This window comes from Miniopterus natalensis, chromosome 2 (assembly GCF_054644295.1).
Source record: "Miniopterus natalensis isolate mMinNat1 chromosome 2, mMinNat1.hap1, whole genome shotgun sequence".
NCBI lineage: Eukaryota > Metazoa > Chordata > Mammalia > Chiroptera > Miniopteridae > Miniopterus > Miniopterus natalensis.
In genome coordinates this window covers 92,872,235-92,887,837 of record NC_142082.1, presented here as the reverse complement: position 1 = coordinate 92,887,837, position 15,603 = coordinate 92,872,235, and the positions used below count along the sequence as shown (strand labels likewise).

General features: G+C 40.5%; 1 pseudogene; it reads right to left on the bottom strand.

Annotated features, from left to right (window-relative positions):
• Positions 1-3,081: 3,081 nt before the first annotated feature.
• On the bottom strand, positions 3,082-3,644 carry LOC107537701 (non-selective voltage-gated ion channel VDAC1 pseudogene; annotated as a pseudogene).
• Between the last annotated feature and the right edge of the window lie 11,959 nt (positions 3,645-15,603).

The following is a 15,603-nucleotide window of genomic DNA, read 5'->3' as shown; positions in this document are numbered from 1 at the left end:
ATTTTTTGCTTTCTCCTAAACTCCAAGGACCCTACTTTTGCTTCTGTAACTTTTTTAAACTTTTATTGATTTCAGAGAGAGAGGAAGGGAGAGAGAAATAGAAACATCTGTAACTTGTTTCCTGAGTACACACAGCCCAGCTGGCTCACTTCTTGTACCTCTGTGACTTTCTAAATAAACTTCTTGCGTTAGAGTTCTTGGCATTGAATTCTTTCTTAGGCAAACTCAAGGGCTAAGGTCTAATTCGGTTCACCGTTAACATCATGAGAGTGAGTGAGAATCAAAATGACCGTTGGGCCCGGCCGGGCATGGCTCAGCGGTTGAGTATCGACCTAGGATCCAGGCGATCGGGGTTCGATTCCCGGTCAGGGCACCTGCCCAGGTTGCAGGCTCGATCAATGACTTTCTCATCATTGATGTTTCTACGTCTCTCTCCCCCTCTCCTTTCCTCTCTCTGAAATCAGTAAAGATATATATATATTTTTAAATCATCTTTGCTTTAAAAAAAAAAAAATGATGGTTGGAGTTGGCATAATAAGCGTTAAGCCTGCCTGGCAGGTGTAACTAAATGGTTGAGCATCAACCCATGAGCCAAGAGGTCACCAGTTCAGTTCCCAGTTAGGGTACATGCCTGGACTGCAGACTTAATCCCCAGTGGGGAGCGTGCAGGAGGCAGCTGGTTGACGTTTCTCTCATCGATGTTTCTATCTCTCTATCACTCTCTCTTCTTCTCTCTCTAAAATCAATAAAAACATATTTGAAACAACGAAACAAGTATTATCCTGAGGCCCTGGCCAGGTAGCTCAGTTGGTTAGAGTGTCGTCCCCATATGCCAAGGTTGTGGGTTCAATCTCCAGTCAGGGCGTGTACAAGAGGCAACCAGTGAATGCATAAATAAGTGGAACAACAAATCAATATATGTGTGTTTTTTTCCCTCTCTCTCTCCTTTCCTTTCTCTCTCTCTAAAATTAATAACTTTTTTAAAAAATAGAATTAAGCCTAAGTGATTGAGAAAACAGTGGTGCTCAGCCGGGCATGGCTCAGTGGTTGAGCATCGACCTAGGATCCAGGGGATCACGTTTCGATTCCCGTCAGAGTGCATGCCTGGGTTGCAGGCTTGATCCCCAGTCTGGGGCGTGCAGGAGGCAGCCGACCAGTGATGACTCTCTCATTGTTTATGTTTCTAGCTCTCTCTCTCTCCCTCTCCCTTCCTCTTTTTGAAATCAATAAAGATATATATATTAAAAAAAATTTTTTTAAAGAGAAAATTGGTCATTATATCTTTTATTTGTCTCGTAGTCTCATTTTTAATAACAATAACTTTTTGAAGTCTATTCATACCATGAAAATCACACAAAATAAAACAAAAATCATTGTTAGGTGTGGCAATACAAATTAATCTCAAAAACATTGTATTGAGTGAAAGAAGTCAGACACAAAAATGTACATGCTGTGTGATTCTGTGTATATAAATTTCAGGAACAGGCTAAATTAATCAATGGTTATAGAAATCAGCACACTGTTACCTGGTGGGATTGACAGGAAAGGAACTTTCTTTCTAGGGCAATGGAAATACTCAGTATCTTGATTGGGGTGGTGATCACACAGATATCAGAACTTATCTACTTGTACTCCTTAGGTCTATGCAGTTCATTGTACGTAAATTTCTCCCCCAAAAGTCACACGAAATAATTCTGGGTAGTTAAGTTACCGATTTGATAAAAGGTTAGATTCATTTATTTCAGGTTGCTTTCAGTTTTAGGGTTTGCTTTTTTCCCCTTTTTTTGTTTTACTTTTTGAATGGCTACCCTAAGGATAGCAAATAGGTCAATGGAACACAACAGAAAGTCCAGAATGGTCAATTGATATGCTGTTATTGGTGTTAATCCTCACCTGAGGATATTTTTTCCATTGATTTTTAGATAGAGTGGAAGGGAAAGAGGGAGGGGGAGACAGAGAGAAAGAGAGAGGGAAAGAAACACTGATGTGAGAGAGATACATTGATTGGTTGCCTTCTGCACAGGGCCCGACTGGGGCAGGGGATTGAACCTGCAACTCAGGTATATACCCGTGACTGGAAATCAAACCTAGGACCCTTCAGTGCGAGGGGCCGACTCACTAACCACTGAGATAGCAGCCAGGGCAAGAATGGTCAATTGATTTTTGACAGAGGTATCAAGGCAATTCAGGGGGTAAAGGGATAGTTTTTTCTTTTTCTTTTTTCTTTTTTTTTTTTTTTGAGGTTTCAATATTTTATTCAAGTTTTATTTTAAGTGATGTTAATTACAGCACTTGAAAGGGATGATCTAATTCCACACAATGGAAGACTCTAAAATGTACCCATTAAACTGCTAAAAAATAAACCAAGTGGCAAGAATACAACAGAAGGCTAATTTAGGTTCTGAGTGTTGTCACCATGTGATTACAGTCACAGACTCTTCCCAGCTTGCAGCTGGAGCTCTTAGAAGCTATTTCACACTCTGGTGCAAGGGCAAAAAACCACAACATGAGAGGGAATTAAGTCCTGAATTATTGGCTTCATCACATCCACCTTCTCCACCCCAAAATGGCACAAAAGAAACTACCAAACCCTGCAGACTACTTTTGGTGCAGAAGAGGTGATGGACTGGGGTGAAACCAGGTCCTGAAGATCTGTCTAAAAAAGTCCCGTCAGATGAGTTTGAACACACCATCAAACAGTGAGCCTCTCTCAGTTAGGGTGGGAAATCAAGATTCAATACTCATGAAGTTATAATTTCATACATTTAAGCAATACAAATTTACAAAGTGCTTACAAGTCATCAGCTTCCACTTGCAGCCGTGTCTAGATAAAAAAGAAACCTGACACCTCTAGGGGCTGCCACGTTCCCCCCAAGTCAACAGCTGAAAGGGCCTGTTTGGGAATTGGATTTCTTCTGTACCTCTGAAAGGGTAACACCTTAAAGCTGAATCGTCTTTAACCTGGAGGTCTAACATGACATTTAGCAATACTTGCATCCCATACAACATTAAAAGGTACACTATATTCTGAAGGTAGCTATGCTGCAAAACAGTTTAAAATTAAACGACTGTAGTCTTCGTTTATGCTTGAAATTCCAGTCCTAGCCCAAGCTTGCGGCCGCCAGCTTTGACGTTCTTGCCATCCAGCAGAGCTGACAGTGTCAGCTGGAGAGCTGGCTTTAGTGTCTGAGCATCCTAACCCTATCAGGCTGGAGTTCACTTTAGCCGAGAAGCAGGCGTTAGGGTCGCTCTGACACTCGGCGCTATTCCCAAGCGAGTGCACCTGTTTCCTGCCCTCCGGGCGAGGTTAACGGCGGTCTCCAACTTCTTATTGACCTTCTGATAAATGGAGCCACCAAACTCTGTCCCATCGTTTACATTAGTATGAAGCTGAAATTCATCCGTCTTGTAGCCAATCGCGAAGTCGCTCCGGGCCACTCGCGGTCTCAAAATTCCCACGGCAGCCGCCCGCCCGCAGAGCCCGTGGTCGAGGCCCGGCGGTGTCCAAGCCACGTCGCAGCCCAGGTTGATGGGCCCCGCTTGCACCCTGTCTTGATTTTAACTTCTTTCCCCCCAGTGTTTGGCGAGAAGGACGAATCGAAGGTCAGCCTCAGCCCGCGTGCAAGCTGATCTCGCACGGCCATCGCCGCGCCTGGCGCCGTCGGGGCTCCGTTGCTCCGCGGACCTCGGGCGCGCGCAGGCCCCGGCGCCCGGTTTCCAGGCGCCCGTCACTTTGGCGGTCTCAGTGTTGGCTGAACCTGAGCTTGTGAATTCCAGTCCATTCTCAGATTTTGTTTTCAAATCAAGTTTTATTAGGCCAAACCCGTAGCCCTTGGTGAAGACGTCCCTGGCGGGTTTGCCAAGATGAACACGCGGAGGCGCGGCCGCCTTCCGCTCAGCCGCGGGCACGGCCAGGGATACTTTTTTCACCAGCGGTGTAAAATAATGTAGTCTTTTACAGAAATCATTTGACTTTCATCAGAGCAGTGTAAGGGCTTTGTTTTGTTTTCTTTTTACAGATCTCATGAGTGATACAGAGTTCTAGCCTGCAGCCATATGTGATTATAAATTCTAAACTCAAGATTCATTTTATCCATTCTTATTTCATCAGTTATTTATTGAACCCCCACTACGTACCATGCATTGTGCTGGATGCTGACAAAAACAATGATTAGTACGTCAGACATGGCCCTTGTAAAGCTGACATTTTCATTGAAAAACCAGACTAAAACCAAGAAAAAATAAGAGGAATTTTTTTTTTAATTGTGGCCTGTCCTGAAGTTAACAAAAAAGGGGGCTGGAATAGAAAATAAGATGAAAGGGTGTTTATGCAAAGCTCTCTCCCAGGAGGGGCTATTTTATACCTAAAGAAAGCTAACGGGTAAGTAGAAAAAAATAACTTCTCAAGTGAAATACTTGTTGTTTTCCAGGAACTGAAAAGAAACCAGTAAGACTTTGAGGTGAAGAACAAGGGAACAGGAGTAATGAGGTCACACAAATAGGGCCAGGTCAGGTAGCACTCACACAGTCCACAGTGTAAGGTGTTCGTGAGCAAATGGAAGCCACTAGAGGATTATAAATTGGGGCTAGATGCTACCTAGGTTTTCTACCACTCTTTCTGCTGTGAGGAAAATTGGTTGAAAATAAGCAAAAAGTGCAAATGCCTAACTTAAAGTTTCACTATTTTTTGCTACCATTTATTTTTTTCTTCTTAAAATTAATTCCTCACCCTTCAAGATAGAGATGATTTACATTTACCTTGAGTCTCTCTTTGTGTCCTCCCCAGCAAACAAACTCAAGAGTTAGTTTATCTATTCTTATAACTCAATTTCTAATTAAACCACAGACTGAAGCCTCAGCTTGCAGAGCAGGTGAGACAGTGAGCTAGAAAACCATCTCTGTGACAAACTGACAGGAATTTAGGTCAGTGATTTTGGTGAAGCCATAAGTAAATAGGCTTATCTAGGAGTGGGATTTTTGAATTTACCTGAAAAGTTGTTTTAATAAAGCTTCTCCACAAGACCTAAGTTAGCAGGAGGAAATTGGATTTGGGAAACTACCAATAGTTAATTTTTGCATCTACTAACAATAACTTTTTCATTCCAGAGACTGTCTCTGTGAAGCTTACCACATTCTTATCAGACAGGACCTGGCCATTCCTTGGTGAATCAGCAAAATACTGCAGAAACTGGTAGTAAAGAGCATTATCGTGGGGGAGGGGATGTTAACTATATCTGTATCACTATTTTGTTCATTTTAAAAATGAAGTGTTACCCAGCCGGGCGTGGCTCAGCGGTTGAGTGTCAACCTAGGATCCAGGCAATCGGGGTTCGATTCCTGGTCAGGGCACATGCCTGGGTTGGGGGCTCGATCAGTGACTCTCTCATCATTGATGTTTCTATCTCTCTCTCCCCCTCTCCCTTCCTTTCTCTGAAATCAATAAAGATATATTAAATAAAAATTTTAAAAAATGAAGTGTTAGGCCCTTGCCAGTTTGGCTCAGTGGTTAGAGTGTTGGCCCATGGATTAAAGGGTCCTGGGTTCGATTCTGATCAAGGGCACATACCTCAGTTGCAGGCTGGATCCCTGTCCCGGGAGGCAACCAATAAATGTCTTTCTCATATTGATGTTTCTCTTTCTCTCTCACTTGCTGTCTCTCTCTCTGAAAAGCAATGGAAAAAATATCCTCGGGTGAGGATTAAAAATTAAATAAATAAATAATAAAAATGAAGTCTTAGGACAAATGTGACATATGTGACAAATGTTAATTGTCAGTTCTGGGTGGTGGTATATGACTATGTATGTATTTGAGTTATTCTTTGTTGTGTTAATGTAAGAAGCATACAAACCTGTAGGGAAACTCATAAAAATGAGTTTATTTGAGCCAAACTGATGACATATGCCAGGGAGCAAGATCTCAAATGCTCCAGAGAGTAAAAGTTTTGCAGCTTCTTTTACGTATTTGTAATTAAGGAGGGAATGAAAGGAAGATTACATGGTGGTGGAAGAAAGTAAGATAGGGATTCGATTACAGGACAGTTAACAACATTATTTGGTCTCTTGAAGGTAGTTAAAATTTATTTCCAATATGTGTTAACCTAGATGCACAGAAGCCATGGACAAGGCTTGCTAAAGGGTAAGATAAGCCTTTAGTAAAGAATTATATGCCTGGGGTGTGACTACACATTGTTTCCTACCCATTCAGGAATTTATTATCAGATCACCTCCTGAGGTTACTTTCCATACAACATTTTTTTTTTTTATCCACAGTACTTTTCTGTATTTTTAATGTCTCAAAATTATGATAAATAAATAATAAATATCAACATACTGTATTCCAAAAACAAAAGTACGTTGATCTGGACAGTGTTATATCTGTTGCAAACATTAATTTCATAAATACACGTGTCATTAGATTTCTGCTTTCACTCCCCAACCCCTGACATTTGCAGGACACTGTAAAAATAAATGGAAGGGATTGTAATCCAAAATAATGAATATGTGTTACCTCATCTTGACCTAGTGATGATAGAGGGAGACATAATCCTGGAAATCTATCTCTGGGATTGTGAAGAATAGTTATCAATGGAAAAACTAACAAGGTGAGAGAAACCTATCATCTGGTTTAGCTCAGTTCATTAGAATACTGAACAACATAAGGTCAATTTCAAGGATTTCTATTGCCATAAATTTTACCATACTGTGCCTGAATCCTTTTCTTATGAAATATTAACAGTTTTATCAAATATGTGTACCAATCTGTCATACACTACAAAGAACATTACACACTAATAGAGCTGGAAAACAATTTGTTAGCCTTAAAAATGTCTACCATTGCCATCAAAAGGACAAACTGACAGATACTTCACTGAGGACACAATGTCACACATGTAGTAATTCTTCTGTAATGCATAACCTGAATTTAATTATGAGGAAACTGTCAGACAAAACCATTGAGGGATTTTCTTTTTCTTTTTTTTAAGTCCTTACCCAAGGATATTTTTTCCGTTGCTTTTCAGAGAGATTGGAAAAGAGAGAGAGAGAAACATTGATATGAGAGAGGCACATTAATTGGTTGCCTCCCACACATGCCCCAACAGGCTGGAGATCAAGCCTGCAACCGAGGTACTTGCCCTTGGCTGGAATTGAACCCGGGACCCTTCAGTCCACAGGCTGATGCTCCAACCACTGAGCCAAACTGGCTAGGGCTGAGGGATTTTCTATAACTGGCCTCTTCAAATGTTTGGTACTTTTCAAAAATGTCATTATCAGGACCTGGCTAGGTAGTCGGTTAGAGAGTTGTCCCTATAAACAAGATTGTAGGTTTGATCAGGTCAGGGCACATATAAGAATCAACCAATGAATGCACAAATAAGTGGAACAACAAATTGATGTTTCCCTCTCCCTTCTCTCTCTCTCTCTTTCAAATAAATAAATAAATAAATAAATAAATAAATAATAAATAAATAAATAATTTTAATAAAAAATGTTACTGTCAGGGAAGTCTGAGGAACTAACTATTCCATAATAAGGGAGACTAAAAAAGACATGATAATTAATACAATAGGTGATCTTAGATTATATTTGGATCAGAGGAAAATTGCTACAAAGGATATTAGTGGGACATGGATTAGTGGGATTATGGACTTGTTAAATTTCCTGACTTGATTGATATATGCTCTTGTTCTTATAAAACATACACTGAACAATTTAGAGTTATGAATAATATATATAATCTACACACACACACACACAGACACACACACACACTGATGCTCCTTGACTTACGATAGAGTTACACCCTGATAAACCAATCATAACTTGAAAAGGCATTTACTACATCTAACTTACCAAACATCATAGCTTGGCCTAGTCTACCTTAAACATGCTCAGAACGCTTACATTAGATTACAGTTGGACAATTATCTTGAGTTTCATCTCAAGAATAATTGCCTTTCCTCTTCTCACTCAAAGCAGGAGACACAGATGGGCATTTTGTAGACATGATGGGATGCAAAAATACAAGAGTAATATCCAAAAAACACACCAACAAAACACCACTAGCAACACAGTATACTGGAAAGTATTGACTGCTTATCCTACTGATCTCATGGCTGACTGGGAGCTGTGGCTCACTGCCAGTGCCCAGCATCACGAGAAAGTATCACATAGCGTATTGCATATCACTAGCCCGGGGAAAGTCCAAATTTAAAGAACGGTTTCTACTGAAAGCATATTGTTTTCGCATTATTGTAAAGTAAAAAAATCTTAAGTCTAGCCATTATAAGTCAAGTACTGTCGGTGTATGAAAAGTGATAAAGCAGATATGGCAAAATGTTAACAATTAGTAGATCTTGGTGAAGGGAATACATTGTACTATTTTTTTTAAATCTTTATTGTTGAAAATATTAAAGATGTCCCCTTTTTACCCCCATTGATCACATCCAGCCCACTCCAAGGCCTTCCCCAGACCAATATCTGTGTCCATGGGTTATGCTTATAAACATATAAGTTCTCTCCCCACCCACTCCCCCACCCCCACCTTCCTTCTGAGATCCCTCAGTCTGTTCCATGCTTCTATGTCTCTGGATCCATTTTGTTCATCAGTTTATTTTATTACATTCCACATGTATGTGAGATCATGTGGTACTTGTTGTTCTCCGATTGGCTTATTTCACTTAGCATAATACTCTCCAGTTCCCTCCATGCTGTCCCAAAGGATAAGCGATCCTTCTTCTTTTGTTTTTTCTTTTTCTTTTTTTTCCCCCCCTATCAGGCCCCAGGGGCTGAAAGGAGGCCAGGCCCTCAGCCCTTGTCCCTTGGAGTGGCTGGGTCCTCCATGGCCTCCAAGAGGGGGCTACAGTGGTTCTGTGTCCGAGCAGGTGTCCTGGGTCTCTCCCAATGTGGGGGCTGAGGCCCTTGGTGGCAGCTGAGGAAGCCCAGGGCAAGGCCTGTGTTGGGCCAAGTGACAGGCAAGGGTGGGTGCGGTGGCAGGTGGGGGCCAGTCAGTCGCTGAGCACAGCCCCAGGGAGTTCGTTGGTCAGTGTGTGCCAGCGTTCGATCCGCTTGTCCTTCCTTGTTCTTCAGACAGTCAAACCAGTGCTTCAGGTGCTCGCCCTTGCATTGATGCCCAGAACCACACCACCAATGAAATCGTTGGAGTTTCCACTGTCATAATCCCAAACGGTGACCTCCAGGGTCTTCTTGGCCAGGTCCCCATGCTCTTTTTTACAGCTGTGGTGTAAATGTCCCACAGCTTTTTTATTCACTCATCTACTGATGGGCACTTGGGCTGTTTCCAGATCTTAGCTATTGTTAATTTCACTGCTATGAATATAGAGGTGCGTAAGTTCTTTCTGATTGGTGTTTCGGGTTTCTTGGGATATATTCTTAGAAGTGGGATCACTGGGTCAAATGGGAATTCAATTTTTAATTTTTTGAGGAAACTTCATACTGCTTTCGACAGTGACTGCACCAGTCTACATTCCCACCAGGAGCGTATAAGGGTTCCCTTTTCTTCACACTTTCACCAGCACTTGTTGTTCCTTGATTTGTTGATGGTAGCCACTCTGACAGGTGTGAAGTGATACCTCACTGTGGTTTTAATTTGCATCTCTGATGATTAGTGACTGAACATTTTTTCATGTGTCTCTTGGCCATCTGCATGTCCTGTTTGAAGAACTGTCTATTTAGATTCTTTGCCCATTTTTAATTGAATTGTTTGTCTACCTTTTGTTAAGTAGTATGAGTTCCTTACATATTTTGGATATTACCCCTTTATTATATATGTCACTGGAAATATGTTCTCCCATACAGTGGGCTTCCTTTTCATTTTGTTGATGGTTTCTTTTGCTGTGAAGAAGCTTTTTATTTTGGTGCAGTTCCATTTGTTTATTTTCTCCTGTTTCTCTTGCCCTAGGATATGTATAGGCAAACATATTCTACGAGAGACGTGTGAGATTTTGCTGCCTATGTTTTCTTCTAGGGTTTTTATGGTTTCATGTCTTACATTTAAGTCTTTTATACATTTTGAGTTTATTTTTGTGTATGATGTAATTTGGTGGTCTAGTTTCATTTTTTTACATGTACCTTTCCAATATTCCCAACACCATTTGTTGAAGAGGCTGTCTTGACTCCATTGTATGTTCTTGCCTCCTTTGTCAAATATTAATTGACCATAATGGCATGGGTCAATTTCTGGGTTCTCTGTTCTGTTCCACTGATCTATGTGTCTGTTCCTGTGCCAGTACCAGGCTGTTTTGATCACAGTGGCTTTGTAGTATGACTTGATATCTGATATTGTGATCCCTCCAACTTTGTTTCTCTTTCTCAAGATTGCCATTGCTATTCGTGGTCTTTTTTGGTTCCATATAAATTTTTGAAGTGTTTGTTCTAGATCTGTGAAATATGCTGCTAATATTTTAATAGGGATTGCATTGAATTTATAGATTGCTTTGGGTAGTATGGACATTTTAATGATGTTAATTCTTCCAATCCATGAACATGGTATATTTTTCATTTGCTTATATCTTCCTCTATTTCTTATTTCAGTGTCTTGTAGTTTTCCAAGCACCGGTCTTTTACATCTTTGGTTAAGTTTATTCCTAGGTATCTTATTTTTTTAGTTTCAATGGTAAATGGGATTGTTTTTTTAGTTCCTCTTTCTGAGTGTACATTATTGGTGTATAAAAATGCCATTAATTTCTGCATGTTTATTTTGTATCCTGCTACCTTGCTGAATTCATTTATTAAATCTAGTAGTTTTTTGGTGGAGTCTTTTTGATTTTCTATGTACAATATTATGCCATCTGCAAATAATGACAGTTTTATTTCCTCCTTTTCAATTTGGATGCCTTTTATGTTCTCTTCTTGTCTGATTGCTGTGGCTAGGACTTCCAATACTATGTTGAATAGGAGTGGGGAAAGTGGGCACCTCACCTTGTTCCTGTTCTTAGAGGAAATGGTTTTAGTTTTAGCCCATTGAGTATGATGTTGGCTGTACGTTTGTCATATATGGCTTTTATTATGTTGAGGTATGATCTCTCTATTCCCACTTTGCTGAGAGTTATTATCAAAAATGGATGTTAGATTTTATTGAATGCTTTTTCCACATCTATTGATATGATCATGTGATTTTTCTCTTTCAATTTGTTTATGTGTTGTATCACATTCATTGATTTGTGAATACTGTACCAGCCTGCATCTCTGGAATAATTCCCACCTGGTCATGGTGTATGATCTTTATAACATATTGCTGGATCTGATTTGCTAATATTTTATTGAGGATTTTAGCATCTATGTTCATTAGGGATATTAACCTGTAATTCTCTTTCTTTGTAGTGTCTTTATCTGGTTTTGAAATTAGGCTAATGCTGGCCCCGTAAAAAGAGATTGGAAGTTCCTTCCTCTTGGATTTTTTGAAATAGTTTGAGGAGGGTAGGTGTTAATTCTTCTTGGAATGTTTGGTAAAGCTCCCCTGTGAAGCCATCCAGGTCAGGTCTTTTGTGTGCTGGGAGTTTTTTGATTACTGCTTCAACTTCATCGGTGGTTATCTGCCTATTCAGGTTTTTGACTCTTCCTCATTGAGTTTTGGAAGGTTGCGTTTTTTCTAAGAATTTTTCCATTTTATGCAGGTTGTCTAGTTTGGTGCTGCATAGTTGTTCATAGTCTTTTCTTACAATCCTTTGTATTTCTATTGGGTCAGTTGTTTCACCTCTTTTGTTTCTGATTTTGTTTGAGTCCTCTTTGTTTCTTGATGAGTCTGGCTAGAGGTTCATCAATCTTGCTTATCTTTTCAAAGCAGCAGCTCTTGGTTTCATTTATCTTTTGTATTTTTTTTTTTTAGTCTCTATGTCATTTATTTCTGCTCTGATCTTTATTATTTCCTTCTTTCTACTTACTCTGGGCTTTTCTTGTTGTTCTCTTTCTAAGTTTTTAAGTTGTAGGTTTGGAGAGTCTATTAGAAGTTTTTCTTTCTTTTTTTTTTTTTTTTTTGACCTAGGCTTGTAGTGCTATGAACTTCCCTCTCAGGAAAGTTCATTGTGTCCCATAGATTTGGAGTTGTTGTGTGATCATTTTCATTTGTTTACAGGAAGTTTTTGATTTCTTTCTTGATCTCTTTGATAACCTGTTCATTGTTTAAAAACATGCTATTTAGCCTTCATGCGTTTGAAGGTTTTTAGTGTTTTTATTGTGGCTGATTTCTAATTTCATGCCATTGTGGTCCAAGAAGATGCTTAATATGATTTCAATCTTCTTGAACTTGTAAAGACTTGTTTTGTGTCCTAACTGTGGTATATCTTTGAGAATGTGACTGTGTGCACTTGAGAAGAATGTAATTTCTGCAGCTTTGGGATGGAATGTTTTGTAAATGTCAATTAAATCCACCTGAACTAGCGTGTCACTTAGGGTCACTGTTTCCTTGCTGATTTTTTGTCTGGAAGATTTATCCAGTGAAGTCAATGGAGTGTTAAAGAGCTCTCCCTTAAAGTTCTCTAGAACTTTTCTTTTTTATATATAAATTTAGGTGCTCCTATATTGGGTGCATATATGTTTATCACTGTTATATCCTCCTGTTGGATTGATCAGTTTAGTACTACATAATGACCTTTCTTGTCTCGTTATGGTCTTCATTTTGAAGTCTATTTTTTTGATATGAGTATTGTTACCCCAGCTTTTTTTTATTTGCATTTGCATGGAAACTTTCTTCCATCCCTTCACTCTCATCCTGTGTGTCTTTTGTTCTGAGGTGGGTCTCTTGTAGACAGCATATATTTGGGTCATGTTTTCTTATCCATTCAGCCACACTATATCTCTTTATTGGGGCATTTAATTTATTTACATTTAAGGTTATTATTGATAGATACTTATCTATTGCCATTTTTAATTCTTTATACCTATGTTTCTCTCTCTCTCTCTATGTCTACTAATTACAGCAGTTTCTTTCTTTTTTTAATATCCTTTATTGATGTCAGTGAGAGGAAAGGAGAGAGAGATAGAAACATCAATGATGAGGGAGAGTCATTGATTAGCTGCTTCCTGCATGCACTCTACTGGGGATTGAGCCCACAACTGGGGCATGTGCCCTGACAGAGAATTGAACCGAGACCTCCTGGTTCATAGGTAGATACTCAACCAATGAGCCACACCAGCAGGGCTACAGCAGTTTCTTTAACATTTCCTGTAATGTGGTTTGAAGGTGATAAACTCCTTTAGCCTTTTTATGTCTGGGAAGCTCTTTACTTCATCATCTATCTTGAATGATAATCTTGCTGGATAGGGTAGTCTTGGTTTCAGATCCTTGTTTTGCATTACCTTGAATTCTTCATGCCATTCCCTTTTGGCCGGTAGAGTTTCTGATGAGAAGTCAGCTGACAGCCTTATTGGGGCTCCTTTGTAGGTAACAGATTCCTTTTCTCTAGCTTCCTTTAAGATTCTCTTTGTCTTTAATTATGATGTGTCTGGGCATGGGCCTCTTTGGATTCTTCTTGCTTAGGACTCTCTGTGCCTCCTGAACTTGTGTGACTTTTTCCTTGACCAGGTTAGGGAAGTTTTTGCCATTATTTCTTCAAACAGGTTCTCTAACCCTTGCTTACTTTCAACCTCCTCTGGCACTCCTATAATGTGAGTATTGTTACTTTTCATGTTGTCCCACAGTCCCCTTTGACTGTCCTCCTTTTTTTAAATTTTTTTTTTTTTTGGAAAAACAGTTGGTTTTTTTCTACCCTGTCTTCTAATTCACTGATCCGAGGCTCAGCTTCCTCTAATCTGCTGTTATTCCCTCCAATGTATTCTTTATTTCTGCTATGTCATTATTAATTTCATTCATCATTGCCATATCTTTTTTCTTGATTTTGAGCATCCTTACAATCAGTATTCTGAACTCTATATTTGAGAGATTGCTTATCTCCATTTCATTTAGCTCTTTTTCTGGAGACTTCTCTTGTTCTTTCATTTGGGGCTTGTTTCTTGGTCTCTCCATTTTGGCTGCCTGTTTGGGTTTGTTTCTATGTATTAGGTAGATCTGCTAAGACTCTCAGTCTTTTTGGAGGTTCTCTGGTTCTCTGGTCAGATGCAGTTTGTGACTGGCCCTGAGTAACCTGTTTGGAGCTATTAACAACCCTTGGCTTGAGGTCTCCTCTGCTGGGGCTGGGTGCATTTGGACAGGACTAACATACACACCAAAGTCTGTGTTTCCAAGGCGGCGGTCCAGAAGCAGACCAGGCGGACTCAAAGCACTCGGAGGTGTGCCTCTTTTTGCAGGCTGATTAATGTGATTCTCTTAACGAGCTTCAGGCTGTAGAAACTCCACATGGTGGGGTGGCTGGTTTGTTATCAGTCTCTTAACAAGCCTCAGGCTGTAGAAACTCCTCTGGGTAGGGCAAGAGGTTTTCCAGAGGGAGGGGCAACTGCTTCCCCCTCAGGCAAAAGCTGCCAATTGTCTGCCTGAGAAAGTCATCCTCTGCAGTATGGGGGAATGACTCAGCACAAGTCCAGATGGGTGCCCTTTGATCTCACTCTCCAGAGCCCACAACCCTAGGTTCTGTCCACAGAGCTCCAATCCACTCTGCCCTCCCTCTGCTGGAGCCCAAGCTGGGTGGCTGCACACCATACTTTATATGTTAGCTCTTTAAGAGGGTGCCTGCATTTCCAGCTATCTCTGCTTGGCAGGCAGAAACCCGGCTGATTTTCACAGCCAGATGTTTTGTGGGCACCTTTCTCAGTTCTGATGCTCTTGGCTGGGAAGCCCAGCCTGGGGTTTAGGCCCCAGGATCCTCAGTGGGAACCCCCCACAGTTGAGATACCCCTTGGGACCTTCGGCTGCTGCCTGTTGGAGCCCAGCCAGTTCTCTTACACCTCTGCACTTCCTACCAGTCTATATGTGGTCACCACTTTTCCTCCTTGGTTATGAGGGTGCTCTCCAGTTGGTCTTCAATTGTTTTTCAGGATGGTTTTTCTATATTTTAATTTTAATTCCAGTTTGGCCTCAGGAGAGTGTCAGTGTAGCTTCCACTCAATCCACTGCCATCTTCGATCTGGATCCACTGTACTATTCTTACAACTTAACTCTATTTGAAATTTCTTCAAAATAAAAAGTTAGTATTATGAATGTGTGAGCAGCTGGCAGGTGTGCCTCAGTGGCTGAGCATCAGATCCATGCCCCAAGATGTGACCAGTTTGATTCCCAATCAGGGCACTTGCCCAGGTTTCCGGCTCAGTCCCCAGCAGTGGGTCTGCAGGAGGCAACTGATTGATGTTGATGTTTCTTTGTCATTAATGTTTCCATTTTTCTCTCCTTCTCCTTTCCTCTCTCTCTAAAAAGTCAATAAAATCTTACTTAAAAAAAAAAAAAATGTGAGCGCCCTGGCAGGTGTGGCTCAGTTGGTTGGAGTGTCCCATACACCAAAAGGTGGTGGCTTCTATTGTCAGTCAGGGCACATACCCAGGTGGCAGGTTTGCTCCCCAATTTGGGTGCATGTGGGAGGCAACAGATTGAAGTTTCTGTCTCTCGCTCCCTTTCTCTGTCTAAAATCAATAAAAAAAAACACAACCTCGGTGAGGATTAAAAAAACAAAAGAATGTATGAACCCTTTGACCCATAAG